Genomic DNA, 15,239 nt, shown 5'->3' with positions numbered 1-15,239 from the left:
GTGCTGCTCCTGTGCTGCGCGCGCGGCGTGCCACGGATCAGTGTTTTTGTCTGCGGCTTGCTGCTGCATCTGCACGACTCAATGGGATGGCAGTCAATGAGCTGAACAGTGAAGTGCTACCCAAGGACTAAAGGAGCAAAGAACAATATGTTTCAAATTCAACTCAATAAAGTTGATTAAGAGATGTTTAGACTGGTGGTGTGCAAATTGTAATTGTTGTAATTTAGTCTATTTTAGGACAGTTCAATAACTATTTCAGAAATTCCTAAATAAATCCTAGAGACCCACTTAGCCCATTTGTGCAAGACAAGGGATACTAGTAAAGTTTAGTCCCACACTGCTAGTTTAGTGGGAGTTGAACCTCCTTATAAGGGAGGTTCTTTCCCCACTTGTATGAGCATGAGAACAAGAGGGACATCCATGCGCGCTCCTCCTCCGTCGCCCGCCTCGCCACGCCTCGTCACGACGCGCCGCGGGTTGCGGGAATGAGCCAAGCCTCGCTTCGTCTCCCTCTGTTGCTTCACCTCCCGTCGCATCCTGTTCTCCTCCGAAACCGCACCTTTTGAGTCATGTACGGGAGAAGGGTGATAAGGTTTTTGGGGAGCCTCAGCGTGACTACTGACTTCTTCGTCACAGACGCCCCGAACTCCGATGACTACTTCCCCGGCGTTGACAACCTCCTCGACGACATGGCCGGCGAGGACAACCCCAAGACCGGTGCATCTGCTCCCGTTCCGTATGTTCTCATACTCTTCCTGTTAGAGGTTCTGTCACAACTTCTTGCTCTAGTGTCATTTCTAGATGTGTTCGGTTCTAGTTCATATATGCAGATGCTATTTACCTTCTCTTTGCCAAATTACATGACTTGTTTTATCTCTGCTATATTAGTCATGCTTTATCTAATATTTATATTAATAAAATCATTCGGTAAATTGCTCATATTTCCAACAATCCAAAAACCTTATTATAAGCAATTTACCCCGAGTGGTTTTGCTGCTTCCATGAAACCTCCTATGTTTGAGGGTATCCACTATAAGAGCTGGCGTGTGAGAGCAGTCCTATGGTTTCAAACCATGAGTTGCTATGAGGCCACTCTTGGCAAACCTGAAGGAGAGCTTGATGCTCAACAGGCACAAGCTTTTTAGAAAACGGATACTCTGTTTAAGGCTGCTCTCTTGATTGTTTTTGGTGAGAACATAGTTGATGCTTATGCGTTAATTGATAATGGAAAAGATATGTGGGATGCACTCGAGGCCAAGTTTGGGGTATCGGATGCTGGCACTGAGTTGTACATCATGGAGCAATTCTATGATTACAGGATGACTGAAGAGCGCTCCGTGGTTGAACAAGCTCATGAGATACAGTCATTCGCTAGAGAACTTGAGCACTTCAATTGTATACTACCGGACAAGTTTGTTGTCGGAGGCATCATCACTAAGCTTCCTCCTTCGCGGAGGAACTTTGCTATCTTACTGAAGCATAAGAGGAAGGAGTTTTCCGTTCCGGATCTCATTGGTACTCTTGATGTGGAAGAAAAGGCGAGAGCAAAGGACACACGTGCTCGAGGTATTGAGGGAGGGTCTAGTGCCAATCTGGTACAGAAGAAGAACTTCGAGCCCCACAAGTTCAAGAACAAGGGCAAGTTTTGATGGTAAAGCAAAGTTTGATGGGAAGAACAAGGCTGTGCAACACACGAACTTCAAGAAGAAGAATGACAAGAAGAAAGGTGTTTGTCATGTGTGTGGGGATCCTGATCATTGGGCTCCTAGTTGCCCTAATCGCTATGACAAGCGTCATCCTGGGAAAGGCGGCAAGACCGCTAATGTTGTCATTGGAGTCACTGACATGAAGGATGTTGGGTATGGTATATTTCCCACTATTCTTTCAGTATGTCACTCTCCTGATTGGTTGATTGACACGGGTGCTAATTGAAGGAAATATGCCCTAGAGGCAATAATAAAGTTATTATTTATTTCCTTATATCATGATAAATGTTTATTATTCATGCTAGAATTATATTAACCGGAAACATAATACTTGTGTGAATACATAGACAAACAAAGTGTCACTAGTATGCCTCTACTTGACTAGCTCGTTAATCGAAGATGGTTATGTTTCCTAACCATAAACAAAAGAGTTGTTATTTGATTAACGGGATCACATCATTAGGAGAATGATGTGATTGACATGACCCATTCCATTAGCTTAGCACCCGATCGTTTAGTATGTTGCTATTGCTTTCTTCATGACTTATACATGTTCCTATGACTATGAGATTATGCAACTCCCATTTGCCGGAGGAACACTTTGTGTGCTACCAAACGTCACAACGTAATTGGGTGATTATAAAGGTGCTCTACAGGTGTCTCCAAAGGTACATGTTGGGTTGGCGTATTTCGAGATTAGGATTTGTCACTCCGATTATCGGAGAGGTATCTCTGGGCCCTCTCGGTAATGCACATCACTTAAGCCTTGCAAGCATTGCAACTAATGAGTTAGTTGCGGGATGATGTATTACAGAACGAGTAAAGAGACTTGCCGGTAACGAGATTGAACTAGGTATTGGATACCGACTATCGAATCTCGGGCAAGTAACATACCGATGACAAAGGGAACAACGTATGTTGTTATGCGGTCTGACCGATAAAGATCTTCGTAGAATATGTAGAAGCCAATATGGGCATCCAGGTCCCGCTATTGGTTATTGACCGGAGACGTGTCTCGGTCATGTCTACAGTGTTCTCGAACCCGTAGGGTCCGCACGCTTAAGGTTTCGATGACAGTTATATTATGAGTTTATGAGTTTTGATGTACCGAAGGAGTTCGGAGTCCCGGATGAGATCGGGGACATGACGAGGAGTCTCGAAATGGTCGAGACATAAAGATTGATATATTGGACGACTATATTCGGACATCGGAAAGGTTCTGAGTGATTCGGGTATTTTTCGGAGTACCGGGTAGTTACGGGAGAAGCAATGGGCCTTGATGGGCTTTAGTGGGAAGAGGAGAAAGGGCCAAGGGGCTGCTGCGCCCCCCTCCCCTCTAGTCCGAATTGGACTAGGGAAAAGGGGGCCAGCCACCTCTCCTTCTCCTCCACTTCCTTCTCCCTTCCTCCCCTCTTGGTGGACTCCTACTAGGACTTGGAGTCCTAGTAGGACTCCACATCCTGGCCGCACCTAGCCTTGGCCGGCCTCCTCCCCCTCTAGTCCTTTATATACTGAGGCAGAGGCACCCTAGAGACACACAAGTTGATCCACGTGATCTATTCCTTAGCCGTGTGCGGCGCCCCCTGCCACCATAGTCCTCGATAATATTGTAGCGGTGCTTAGGCGAAGCCCTACAGCAGTAGTGCATCAAGATCGTCACCACGTCGCCGTGCTGACGGAACTCTTCCCCGACACTTTGCTGGATCGGAGTCCGGGGATCGTCATCGAGCTGAACGTGTGCTAAAACTCGGAGGTGCCGTAGTTTCGGTGCTTGATCGGTCGGGCCGTGAAGACGTACGACTACATCAACCAAACGCTTCCGTTGTCGATCTACGAGGTACGTAGATCATATCCCCCCCCCTCATTGCTATGCATCACCATGATCTTGCGTGTGCGTAGGATTTTTTTTGAAATTACTACGTTCCCCAACAGTGGCATCCGAGCCTAGGTTTTATGTGTTGATGTTATATGCACGAGTAGAACACAAGTGAGTTGTGGGCGATATAAGTCATACTGCTTACCAGCATGTCATACTTTGGTTCGGCGGTATTGTTGGATGAAGCGGCCCGGACCGACATTACGCGTACGCTTACGCGAGACCGGTTCTCCCGACGTGCTTTGCACATAGGTGGCTTGCGGGTGACAGTTTCTCCAACTTTAGTTGAACCGAATGTGGCTACGCCCGGTCCTTGCGAAGGTTAAAACAACACCAACTTGACAAACTATCGTTGTGGTTTTGATGCGTATGTAAGATTGGTTCTTGCTTAAGCCCGTAGTAGCCACGTAAAACTTGCAACAACAAAGTAGAGGACGTCTAACTTGTTTTTGCAGGGCATGTTGTGATGTGATATGGTCAAGACGTGATGAGATATAAGTTGTTGTATGAGATGATCATGTTTTGTTGAAGTTATCAGCAACTGGCAAAATCCTTATGGTTGTCTCTCTATTGCATAAGATGCAAGCGTCCAATAATTGCTTTACTTTATCGCTATGCGATAGCAATAGTTGCAAGAGCAATTGTTGGCGAGACGACCACGTGACGACACATTGATATAGATCAAGATGATGGAGATTATGGTGTCATGCCGGTGACGATATAGATCATGACAGTACTTTGGAGATGGAGATCAAAGAAGCAAGATGATGATGGCCATATCATGTCACATATTTTGATTGCATATGATGTTTATCTTTTATACATCTTATTTTTGCTTAGTTTGACGGTAGCATTTTAAGATGATCCCTCACTAATTATCAAGAAGTGTTCTCCCTGAGTATGCACCGTTGCGAAAGTTCTTCGTGCTGAGACACCACGTGATGATCGGGTGTGATAGGCTCTACGTTCAAATACAACGGGTGCAAAACAGTTGCACACGCGGAATACTCAGGTTATACTTGACGAGCCAAGCATATACAGATATGGCCTCGGAACACAGAGACCGAAAGGTCGAGCGTGAATCATATAGTAGATATGATCAACATATTGATGTTCACCAACGAAACTGCTCCATCTCACGTGATGATCGGACATGGTTTAGTTGATTTGTATCACGTGATCACTTAGAGGATTAGAGGGATGTCTATCTAAGTGGGAGTTCTTAAGTAATATGATTAATTGAACTTAAATTTATCATGGACTTAGTCCTGGTAGTATTTTGCAAATTATGTTGTAGATCAATAGCTAGCGTTATTGCTTTCATATGTTTATTTTGATATGTTCCTAGAGAAAAACTGTGTTGAAAGATGTTAGTAGCAATGATGCAGATTGGATCCGTGATCTGAGGTTTATCCTCATTGCTGCACAGAGGAATTATGTCCTTGATGCACTGCTAAGTGATAGACCTATTGCAGGAGCAGATGCTGACGTTATGAACGTTTGGCTAGCTAAATATGATGACTACTTGATAGTTTAGTGCACCATGCTTAACGGCTTAGAATCGGGACTTCAAAGAAGTTTTGAACGTCATGGACCATATGAGATGTTTCAGGAGTTGAAGTTAATATTTCAAGCAAATACCCGAGTTGAGAGATATGAAGTCTCCAACAAGTTCTATAGCTAAAAGATGGAGGAGAATCGCTCAACTAGTGAGCATGTGCTCAGATTGTCTGGGTACTACAATCGCTTGAATCAAGTGGGAGTTAATCTTCCAGATAAGATAGTGATTGACAGAATTATCTAGTCACCATCACCAAGTTAGTAGAACTTCGTGATGAACTATAGTATGCAAGGGATGACGAAAACGAATCCCGAGCTTTTCATGATGATGAAATCGATGAAGGTAGAAATCAAGAAAGAGCATCAAGTGTTGATGGTTGACAAGATCACTAGTTTCAAGAAAAGGGCAAAGGGAAGAAGGGGAACTTCAAGAAGAACGGCAAGCAAGTTGCTGCTCAAGTGAAGAAGCCCAAGTCTGGTCCTAAGCCTAAGACTAAGTGTTTCTACTACAAAGAGACTGGTCACTGGAAGCGGAACTACCCTAAGTGATTGGCAGATAAGAAGGATGGCAAAGTGAACATAAGTATATTTGATATACATGTTATTGATGTGTACTTTACTAGTGTTTATAGCAACCCCTCAGTATTTGATACTAGTTCAGTTGCTAAGATTAGTAACTCGAAACGGGAGTTGCAGAATAAACAGAAACTAGTTAAGGGTGAAGTGATGATGTGTGTTGGAAGTGGTTCCAAGATTGATATGATCATTGTCGCATACTCCCTATACTTTCGGGATTAGTGTTGAACCTGAATAAGTGTTATTTGGTGTTTGCGTTGAGCATGAATATGATTTGATCATGTTTATTGTAATACGGTTATTCATCTAAGTAAGAGAATAAATTGTTGTTCTGTTTACATGAATAAAACATTATATGGTTACACACCCAATGAAAATAGTTCGTTGGATCTCGATCGTAGTGATACACATAATCATAATATTGAAACCAAAAGATGCAAAGTTAATAATGATAGTGCAACTTATTTGTGGCACTGCCGTTTAGGTCATATTGGTGTAAAGCGCATGAAGAAACTCCATGCTGATGGGATTTTGGAATCACTTGATTATGAATCACTTGGTGCTTGCGAACCATGCCTTATGGGCAAGATGACTAAAGACTCCGTTCTCCGGAACAATGGAGCGAGCAACTGACTTATTGGAAATAATACATACTGATGTATGCGATCCGATGAGTGTTGAAGCTCGCGGCGGGTATCGTTATTTTCTGACCTTCACATATGATTTGAGCAGATATGGGTATATCTGCTTGATGAAACATAAGTCTGAAACATTTGAAAAGTTCAAAGAATTTCAGAGTGAAGTGGAAAATCATCGTGACAAGAAAATAAAAGTTTCTACGATATGATCGCAGAGGTAAAATATTTGAGTTACGAGTTTGGTCTTCAATTAAAACAATGTGAAATAGTTTCACTACTCACACCACCTGGAACAGCATAGTGTAATGGTGTGTCCGAATGTCATAATTGTACTTTATTAGATATAGTGCGATCTATGATGTCTCTTTTCGATCTACCACTATCATTTTGGGGTTATGCATTAGAGACAGCTGCATTCACGTTAAATAGGGCACCATCTAAGTCCGTTGAGACGACACAATCTGAACTGTGGTTTGGCAAGAAACCAAAGTTGTCGTTTCTTAAAGTTTGGGGCTGCGATGCTTATGTGAAAAAACTTCAACCTGATAAGCTCGAACCCAAATCGTAGAAATGTATCTTCATAGGATACCCAAAGGAGACTGTTGGGTACACCTTCTATCACAAATCCGAAGGCAAGACTTTTGTTGCTAAATTCGGAGTTTTTCTAGAGAAGGAGTTTCTCTCGAAAGAAGTGAGTGGGAGGAAAGTAGAACTTGATGAGGTAACTGTACCTGCTCCCTTATTGGAAAGTAGTTCATCACAGAAATATGTTCCTGTGACTACTACACCAATTAGTGAGGAAGCTAATGATGATGATCATGTAACTTCAGATCAAGTTGCTACCGAACCTCGTAGGTAAACCAGAGTGAGATCTGCACCAGAGTGGTACGGTAATCCTTTTCTGGAGGTCATGTTACTTGACCATGACGAGCCTACGAACTATGAGGAAGCGACGATGAGCCCAGATTCCGCGAAATGTCTTCAGGCCATGAAATCTGAGATGAGATCCATGTATGAGAACAAAGTATGGACTTTGATTGACTTGCCCATTGATCGGCGAGCCATTGAGATTAAATGGATCTTCAAGAGGAAGACGGACGCTGATAGTAGTGTTACTATCTACAAAGCTAGAATTGTCACAAAAGGTTTTCGACAAGTTCAAGGTGTTGACTACGATGAGATTTTCTCACTCGTATCTATGCTTAAGTCTGTCCGAATCATGTTAGCAATTGCCGCATTTTATGAAATCTGGCAAATGGATAAACAAAACTTCATTCCTTAATGGATTTACTAAAGAAGAGTTGTATACGATGCAACTAGAAGGTTTTATCGATCCTAAAGGTGTTAACTAAATATGCAAGCTCCAACGATCCATCTATGGACTGGTGCAAGCATCTCGGAGTTGGAATATATGCTTTGATAAGTTGATCAAAGCATATAGTTTTATACAGACTTACGGTGAAGCCTGTATTTACAAGAAAGTGAGTGGGAGCACTACAACATTTCTGATAAGTATATGTGAACAACATATTGTTGATCAGAAATAATGTATAATTTTCTGGAAAGCATAAAGGAATATTTGAAAGGAGTTATTCAAAGAAAGACCTCGGTAAAGCTGCTTACATATTGAACATCAAGATCTATAGAGATAGATCAAGATGCTTGATAAGTTTTTCAATGAGTACATACCTTGACAAGATTTTGAAGTAGTTCAAAATGAAACAGTCAAAGAAAGAGTTCTTGCCTGTGTTGCAAGGTGTGAAATTGAGTAAGACTCAAAGCTCGACCATGGCAGAAGATAGAAATAGAATGAAAGTCATTCCCTATGCCTCAGCCATAGGTTCTATAAAGTATGCCATGCTATGTACCAGATCTATTGTATACCCTACACTGTGTTAAGCAAGGGAGTACAATAGTGATCTAAGAGTAGATCACTAGACAACGGTCAAAATTATCCTTAGTAGAATAAGGAAATATTTCTCAATTATGGAAGTGACAAAAAGGTTCGTCGTAAAAGTTACGTTGATGCAAGTTTTGACACAGATCTGGATGACTCTAAGTCTCGATCTAGATACATATTGAAAGTGGGAGCAATAAGCTAGAGTAGCTCCATGCAGAGCATTGTTGACATAGAAATTCGCAAAATACTTACGGATCTGAATGTGACAGACCCGTTGACTAAAATTATCTCACAAGCAAAACATGATCACACCTTAGTACTCTTTGGGTGTTAATCACATAGCGATGTGAACTAGATTACTGACTCTAGTAAACCCTTTGGGTGTTGATCACATATTGATGTGAACTATGGGTGTTAATCACATGGTGATGTGAACTATTGCTGTTAAATCACATGGCGATGTGAACTAGATTATTGACTCTAGTGCAAGTGGGAGACTGAAGGAAATATGCCCTAGAGGCAATAATAAAGTTATTATTTATTTCCTTATATCATGATAAATGTTTATTATTCATGCTAGAATTGTATTAACCGGAAACATAATACTTGTGTGAATACATAGACAAACAAAGTGTCACTAGTATGCCTCTACTTGACTAGCTCGTTAATCGAAGATGGTTATGTTTCCTAACCATAGACAAAGAGTTGTTATTTGATTAACGGGATCACATCATTAGGAGAATGATGTGATTGACATGACCCATTCCATTAGCTTAGCACCCGATCGTTTAGTATGTTGCTATTGCTTTCTTCATGACTTATACATGTTCCTATGACTATGAGATTATGCAACTCCCGTTTGCCGGAGGAACACTTTGTGTGCTACCAAACGTCACAACGTAACTGGGTGATTATAAAGGTGCTCTACAGGTGTCTCCAAAGGTACATGTTGGGTTGGCGTATTTCGAGATTAGGATTTGTCACTCCGATTGTCGGAGAGGTATCTCTGGGCCCTCTCGGTAATGCACATCACTTAAGCCTTGCAAGCATTGCAACTAATGAGTTAGTTGCGGGATGATGTATTACAGAACGAGTAAAGAGACTTGCCGGTAACGAGATTGAACTAGGTATTGGATACCGACGATCGAATCTCGGGCAAGTAACATACCGATGATAAAGGGAACAACGTATGTTGTTATGCGGTCTGACCGATAAAGATCTTCGTAGAATATGTAGGAGCCAATATGGGCATCCAGGTCCCGCTATTGGTTATTGACCGGAGACGTGTCTCGGTCATGTCTACATTGTTCTCGAACCCGTAGGGTCTGCACGCTTAAGGTTTCGGTGATAGTTATATTATGAGGTTATGAGTTTTGATGTACCGAAGGAGTTCGGAGTCCCGGATGAGATCGGGGACATGACGAGGAGTCTCGAAATGGTCAAGACGTAAATATTGATATATTGGACGACTATATTCGGACATCGGAAAGGTTCTGAGTGATTCGGGTATTTTTCGGAGTAGCGGGTAGTTACGGGAGAAGCAATGGGCCTTGATGGGCTTTAGTGGGAAGAGGAGAAAGGGCCAAGGGGCTGCTGCGCCCCCCTCCCCTCTAGTCCGAATTGAACTAGGGAAAAGGGGGCCGGCCACCTCTCCTTCTCCTCCACTTCCTTCTCCCTTCCTTCCCTCTTGGTGGACTCCTACTAGGACTTGGAGTCCTAGTAGGACTCCACATCCTGGCCGCACCTAGCCTTGGCCGGCCTCCTCCCCCTCTAGTCCTTTATATACTGAGGCAGAGGCACCCTAGAGACACACAAGTTGATCCACGTGATCTATTCCTTAGCCGTGTGCGGCGCCCCCTGCCACCATAGTCCTCGATAATATTGTAGCGGTGCTTAGGCGAAGCCCTGCAGCAGTAGTGCATCAAGATCGTCACCACGCCTTCGTGCTGACGGAACTCTTCCCCGACACTTTGCTGGATCAGAGTCCGGGATCGTCATCGAGCTGAACGTGTGCTAAAACTTGGAGGTGCCGTAGTTTTGGTGCTTGATCGGTCGGGCCGTGAAGACGTACGACTACATCAACCAAACGCTTTCGTTGTCGATCTACGAGGTACGTAGATCATATCCCCCCCCTCGTTGCTATGCATCACCATGATCTTGCGTGTGCGTAGGAATTTTTTTGAAATTACTACGTTCCCCAACACTAATGTGCATGTATGCAGTGATATTTCCATGTTTTCGCCTTATCAGACCGCAGGGACTTCAACCGTGCTGATGGGCAATGGTTCAAGTGCTTCTATTCGTGGTGTTGGCACAATCGATCTGAAGTTTACTTCGGGGAAGATCGTGCGGCTGAAGAACGTGCATTATGTCCCCTCCGTCAATAAAAATCTTGTTAGCGAATCTCTTCTGTGTAGAGATGGCTACAAGCTTATCTTTGAGTCAAATAAATTTGTAATATCCAAGTATGGAACCGTTATTGATAAAGGCTATGAGTCAGGAGGCATGTTTCGTTTATCCTTATCAGACGTTTGCGATAAAGTTGTTAATCATATTTGCAACAATAGTGAATCCAATGTGTGGCATTCACGTCTTTGTCATGTTAACTTTGGTTGCATGTCGCGACTAGCGAAGTTGAGCTTAATCCCTAGTTTCACCACTGTCAAGGGATCCAAGTGTCAAGTGTGTGTGCAAGCTAAGGAACCTCGTAAGTCTCATGTGACTGCGGAAACGAGAAATCTTGCACCACTAGAACTCATACATTCAGATCTATGTAAAATGAATGGTGCTCTGACAAGGGTTTTTATCATTTATGCCATCGGTTGTGTCCCACTACTCAGTTTTGCCACTAGGAATTTCAACTGCTCAAAAATGCCATCGCTTTGTTAGACACATGTTAAAAAATGCCACTGGGCACCATTATTGTGATCTCAAATCTCTTTTGCCATGTTATAATGACATAAATACCTATGAACCAGCATGCCAGCTCTCCTTCTATCTTACTACAATAAAGTGTGGGGCCCACTTGATCCCATTTTATAAAATTATTCGCTTGGTTACTCCTGACAAGTGGGGCCACACTTATCATTGTGAGATAGAGAGAACTGACATGTGGGTCTAGGCTTATTTTTGTCATATAACATGGCCAATGAGTTTGATGTGAAAATAACAATGTCTAATGGCATTTTGAAGAAACATCTAACGGAACGATGGCATTTTTGAGCAAACATCTCACGGATCGATGGCATTTTTGAGTAGTTGTAACTTCTAATGGCAAAACTGAGTAGTGGGACACAACTAGTGGCAAAAATGATAAAAACCCTTTGAGAAAAGGTGGAAAGAAATATTTCATGACGTTAATTGACGACTCCACTAGATACTGTCGTGTGTATCTTCTGAAATCTAAGGATAAGGCTTTGAACTTTTTCAAGATCTATAAAGCTGAAGTGGAAAACCAACTTGATCGGAAAATCAAGAGGCTTAGGTCCGACCATGGTGGAGAGTATTTTTCCAATGAATTTGATGCTTTTTGTGTAGAACATGGTATAATCCATGAGAGGACGCCTCCCCACTACTAGGAAAAGGCCTACTAGTGGCGCACCAGTTTTGCCTACTAATGGCGCACTACTGGTGCGCCACTAGTACCACGCCACTAGTATTATATACTAATGGCGCACCACGCCGTGCGCCATTAGTATAGACCAACATGTGCCATTAGTATGCCTCCCAGGGGGGCATATTTACCCATGTGCTTTGGCATACTAATGGCGCACTGTGGGGTGATGCGCCATTAGTATCCTTTGGCATACTAATGGCGCACTGTGTAGTGATGCGCCATTAGTATCCTTTGGCATACTAATGGTGCACTTTGAGATGATGCGCCATTAGTATGAATATTAGTTTTTTTTTACTTTTCTGATTTTTGCACAGGTTACAAAATATATTATTGGACAGAATATAGACAGCACCATACAACAACAGCAGATTCATCGAATACAATAGAAGATTAGTCTCCGAATACAATTCATCATATTAGTCTCCGAATTCAAAAGACCGAACAAAGATAGAACATTACAAGTCTCGAAACCGCGAGTAGCGAGTTTGTCTTCACATTACAAGTCGATATCGATCATCTAAACTGCCATCATATAGAAGAGAGCTGCGGTCATCACGATGAGCATCATCGTGATGAAACTGGTCTTCATCTGGTTCCTCCAACGCTCCCTCCTCTCTCCCGCTAGATAGCGGGCGTATCTAGATTCCGCCTCCGCCCTAGTGGTGTACCCTTTGTAACTGTTACCGCTAAAACGGTGAACCTGTCTCCGACACTCCTCCCAGTCGTCGTAGACTCCGGGAACCTTACCCTTGTACACGACATACGACGACATCTCTATGCACAAGCCAAACAATAGACAATACATGAGCAACATATAAGTATGCAACAAAAGGATCGGAAGAGAAAAGCAAGACATTAATAGCATGATTCATGGTCCTACTAATAAATAGCATCGATTACATCTAAGTTGAACGACTGTCCAAACCAAAGAGACATACAATTCATTAAAGTTTAATTACAACATGAGCCAATCAATGTTTCAGAACTACACATAGCATCACTACTTTCGACTCGACTCATGGGACCGGGGCGTGGATGAAGCCGCCGTCTGTCGTGATGGTCATGAAATCGCGGGCGTTGTTAGCCTGCATTTGTAGCGTTGTGTCTATCTCACTGTTGGACGGTTGATATCTAAGGTAGAACTGCCCCGAGGTATGAAGGACATCTTGATGGATGATTTCCGCAAACTCCGACTGGATGCGAAAGAATTCTTGTCTGCTGTCCGTGTCCTGGATTGCCGACAAGCTCACGGCCCAATCTTTGAGATTATCTGGTAGCAGAAGGTGATGATGGTCCCGTACAATCGCCCGCGTGTGATGGAGGGCGTAGTAGGCATCCTTCTGACCGCCAGGCGGCTGCTTGACGCAGCAGAACTTAGTATTGTGGGCGAACACGTGCCTGCCGTACCTACGAACTGGCCTGGTGAAGGTGCCTCCAGATTTGGCTTAGCCGGGGAGAACATCATCAAGAACTTTCTTGATATTTGTGTAGTCTATCTTGGAGTCACGGTTCGGGTCGAAATACGTGGCCATGGAATATTTCGGGCTTAAGAGGATGAGTGTGCAATGTGTGTCACTGCATAGAACACGGAATGTTAGAAAAAAACGATCGAAATCTAAGAAATCATATGTTACGGGGCGGTTAAGGGATGACTTACTCAGGAAAGTAAGACACGAGGAAGTTATCCTTATCTGGGTTTGCCAGAATGACACCTTCGAGGTTGTGTGAACTCGCGACTTGGCGGTCCCCAGCGCTGCCCAAGAGCTTCGCACGCATGTAGAAGGGGTCGACTATCACGATGTCTGGGGTCTTGTCTCTAATGATCCGCATCTCCATACTCAGCGAAAACAGCCGAACGAAGATGTAGTGCAGTGGATGAAGGTTAAACATAGCAAAGATGTCATCAAACCGCAGGACGATCGTACCCCCGATGGCGCCATCCACAAAGCCCTTGCCCTCTGGCACCTTGGCCATGAAAACTGGGTATGCCACATCATTCTCTCTGAGACGCCGCTTCTCCAAAGAAAGAACACTGTCATGCAGACTCCGCATAGCACCGGTTGCAGCATTGAGCATATTTGTCGGTAGCATCACCCTACCCGCCACATGCACCCTCCTCGAGATATCCTTAGGTGAAGGTGTCCCGTCCTAAGCATGGATCGTACTCGGTGCCGTCTGGCTCGCACCGGCGCCCTTTTAGCCTTTCGTTTCTGTCCCTTCTTCTTGATCTGCTGTAATGGGACCGAGTTCTGCTCACAGACCGCCTTCTTGAGCATGTTGGGACTGATAATATTTTGCACCTCAGCTATCTGAGGCTCGGTGAAGGCGGCAACTGGAGGCGTCTCATGAGAACTGAACGCTAGACGACACCTATTGCAATTGGGTTTCTCCGCCATACCAGCTAGATCGCAGTTGTCTTGGTTGGGTTCTTGAGAAGGAGGCCCACAGAACTCGTCACCCTACCCATGTTCGGCAAAGTACTTATAGAAGTTGGTAAATGTACCGTCGTCGTTGTCGTCATCGTCCGGATCCTGTGCCATATGCATGTCCAGATCCTGTGCCATAGGGATGTCCGGCATGTCCGGTAGCGTTGCGGCGTTCTTGCCATGGCTTGGCGCCGGCATGACTGGCGTTCTTATCTGTGGGGTGGTATCCTCCACCCCCAAACGAATCTGGCTCTTCGGCCAAAGCAGGGGCCAGCTTACGCAGGCGCTAAGGGTCATCTCATCTTCTTCGTCGGCCCCAGTGGGTCGAATCGGAGGTAACAGCTCGTCGCAGCCTGGCAGCACCCGAACCACTTCAACCCTATACACTGTGGGTGGCATCGGATTACCGTGGAACACGGGGTTGCCCGGTTGAACGATTTTTCCCTTGGCAACATCGACCAACTCGCCGCCCACGAAGTGCAGGAGAGTGCAAGGAACGTCGGCGGCGCCCTGCGAAAACATGTAGGGCGTCAGGGATGCCTAGTCAAAGGCAAGGAGATGAAGTCATCGGCCGAGAGGCTTAGTTACCGTGATGCCGTCGAGCTCGGCTAATGTCGAGGCACCGCCAACGGCGGGCGTGCAACTGATGGAGGGGCCGCTTGCTGGCGAGGTGCCGGCCGGCGTACACCCGGGTGCATTAAGCTCCAATGCCCGTGTCGGCGCCGGGGATACGAATACCGCCTCCGCCGGAGACACCAATGGCGCTGCCTGCATGTTATGCGAGTTGCTGGCCGTGAAGCTGGGAACCGGGGGAGGCCCCTGTTGGCCGCCCGCAATCCACGTCGTCAGCCCATGAATCAACGTAGGCACCATGGCGCTGAGCGTCGTTCCCAGTTGTTGTTGCACTTGCTCTTGGACAATCTCCGGAATCCGCGCCACTT

The sequence above is a fragment of the Triticum aestivum genome, chromosome 3A (genome assembly GCF_018294505.1).
Source record: "Triticum aestivum cultivar Chinese Spring chromosome 3A, IWGSC CS RefSeq v2.1, whole genome shotgun sequence".
NCBI lineage: Eukaryota > Viridiplantae > Streptophyta > Magnoliopsida > Poales > Poaceae > Triticum > Triticum aestivum.
Note: the sequence above shows the minus strand (reverse complement) of the source record.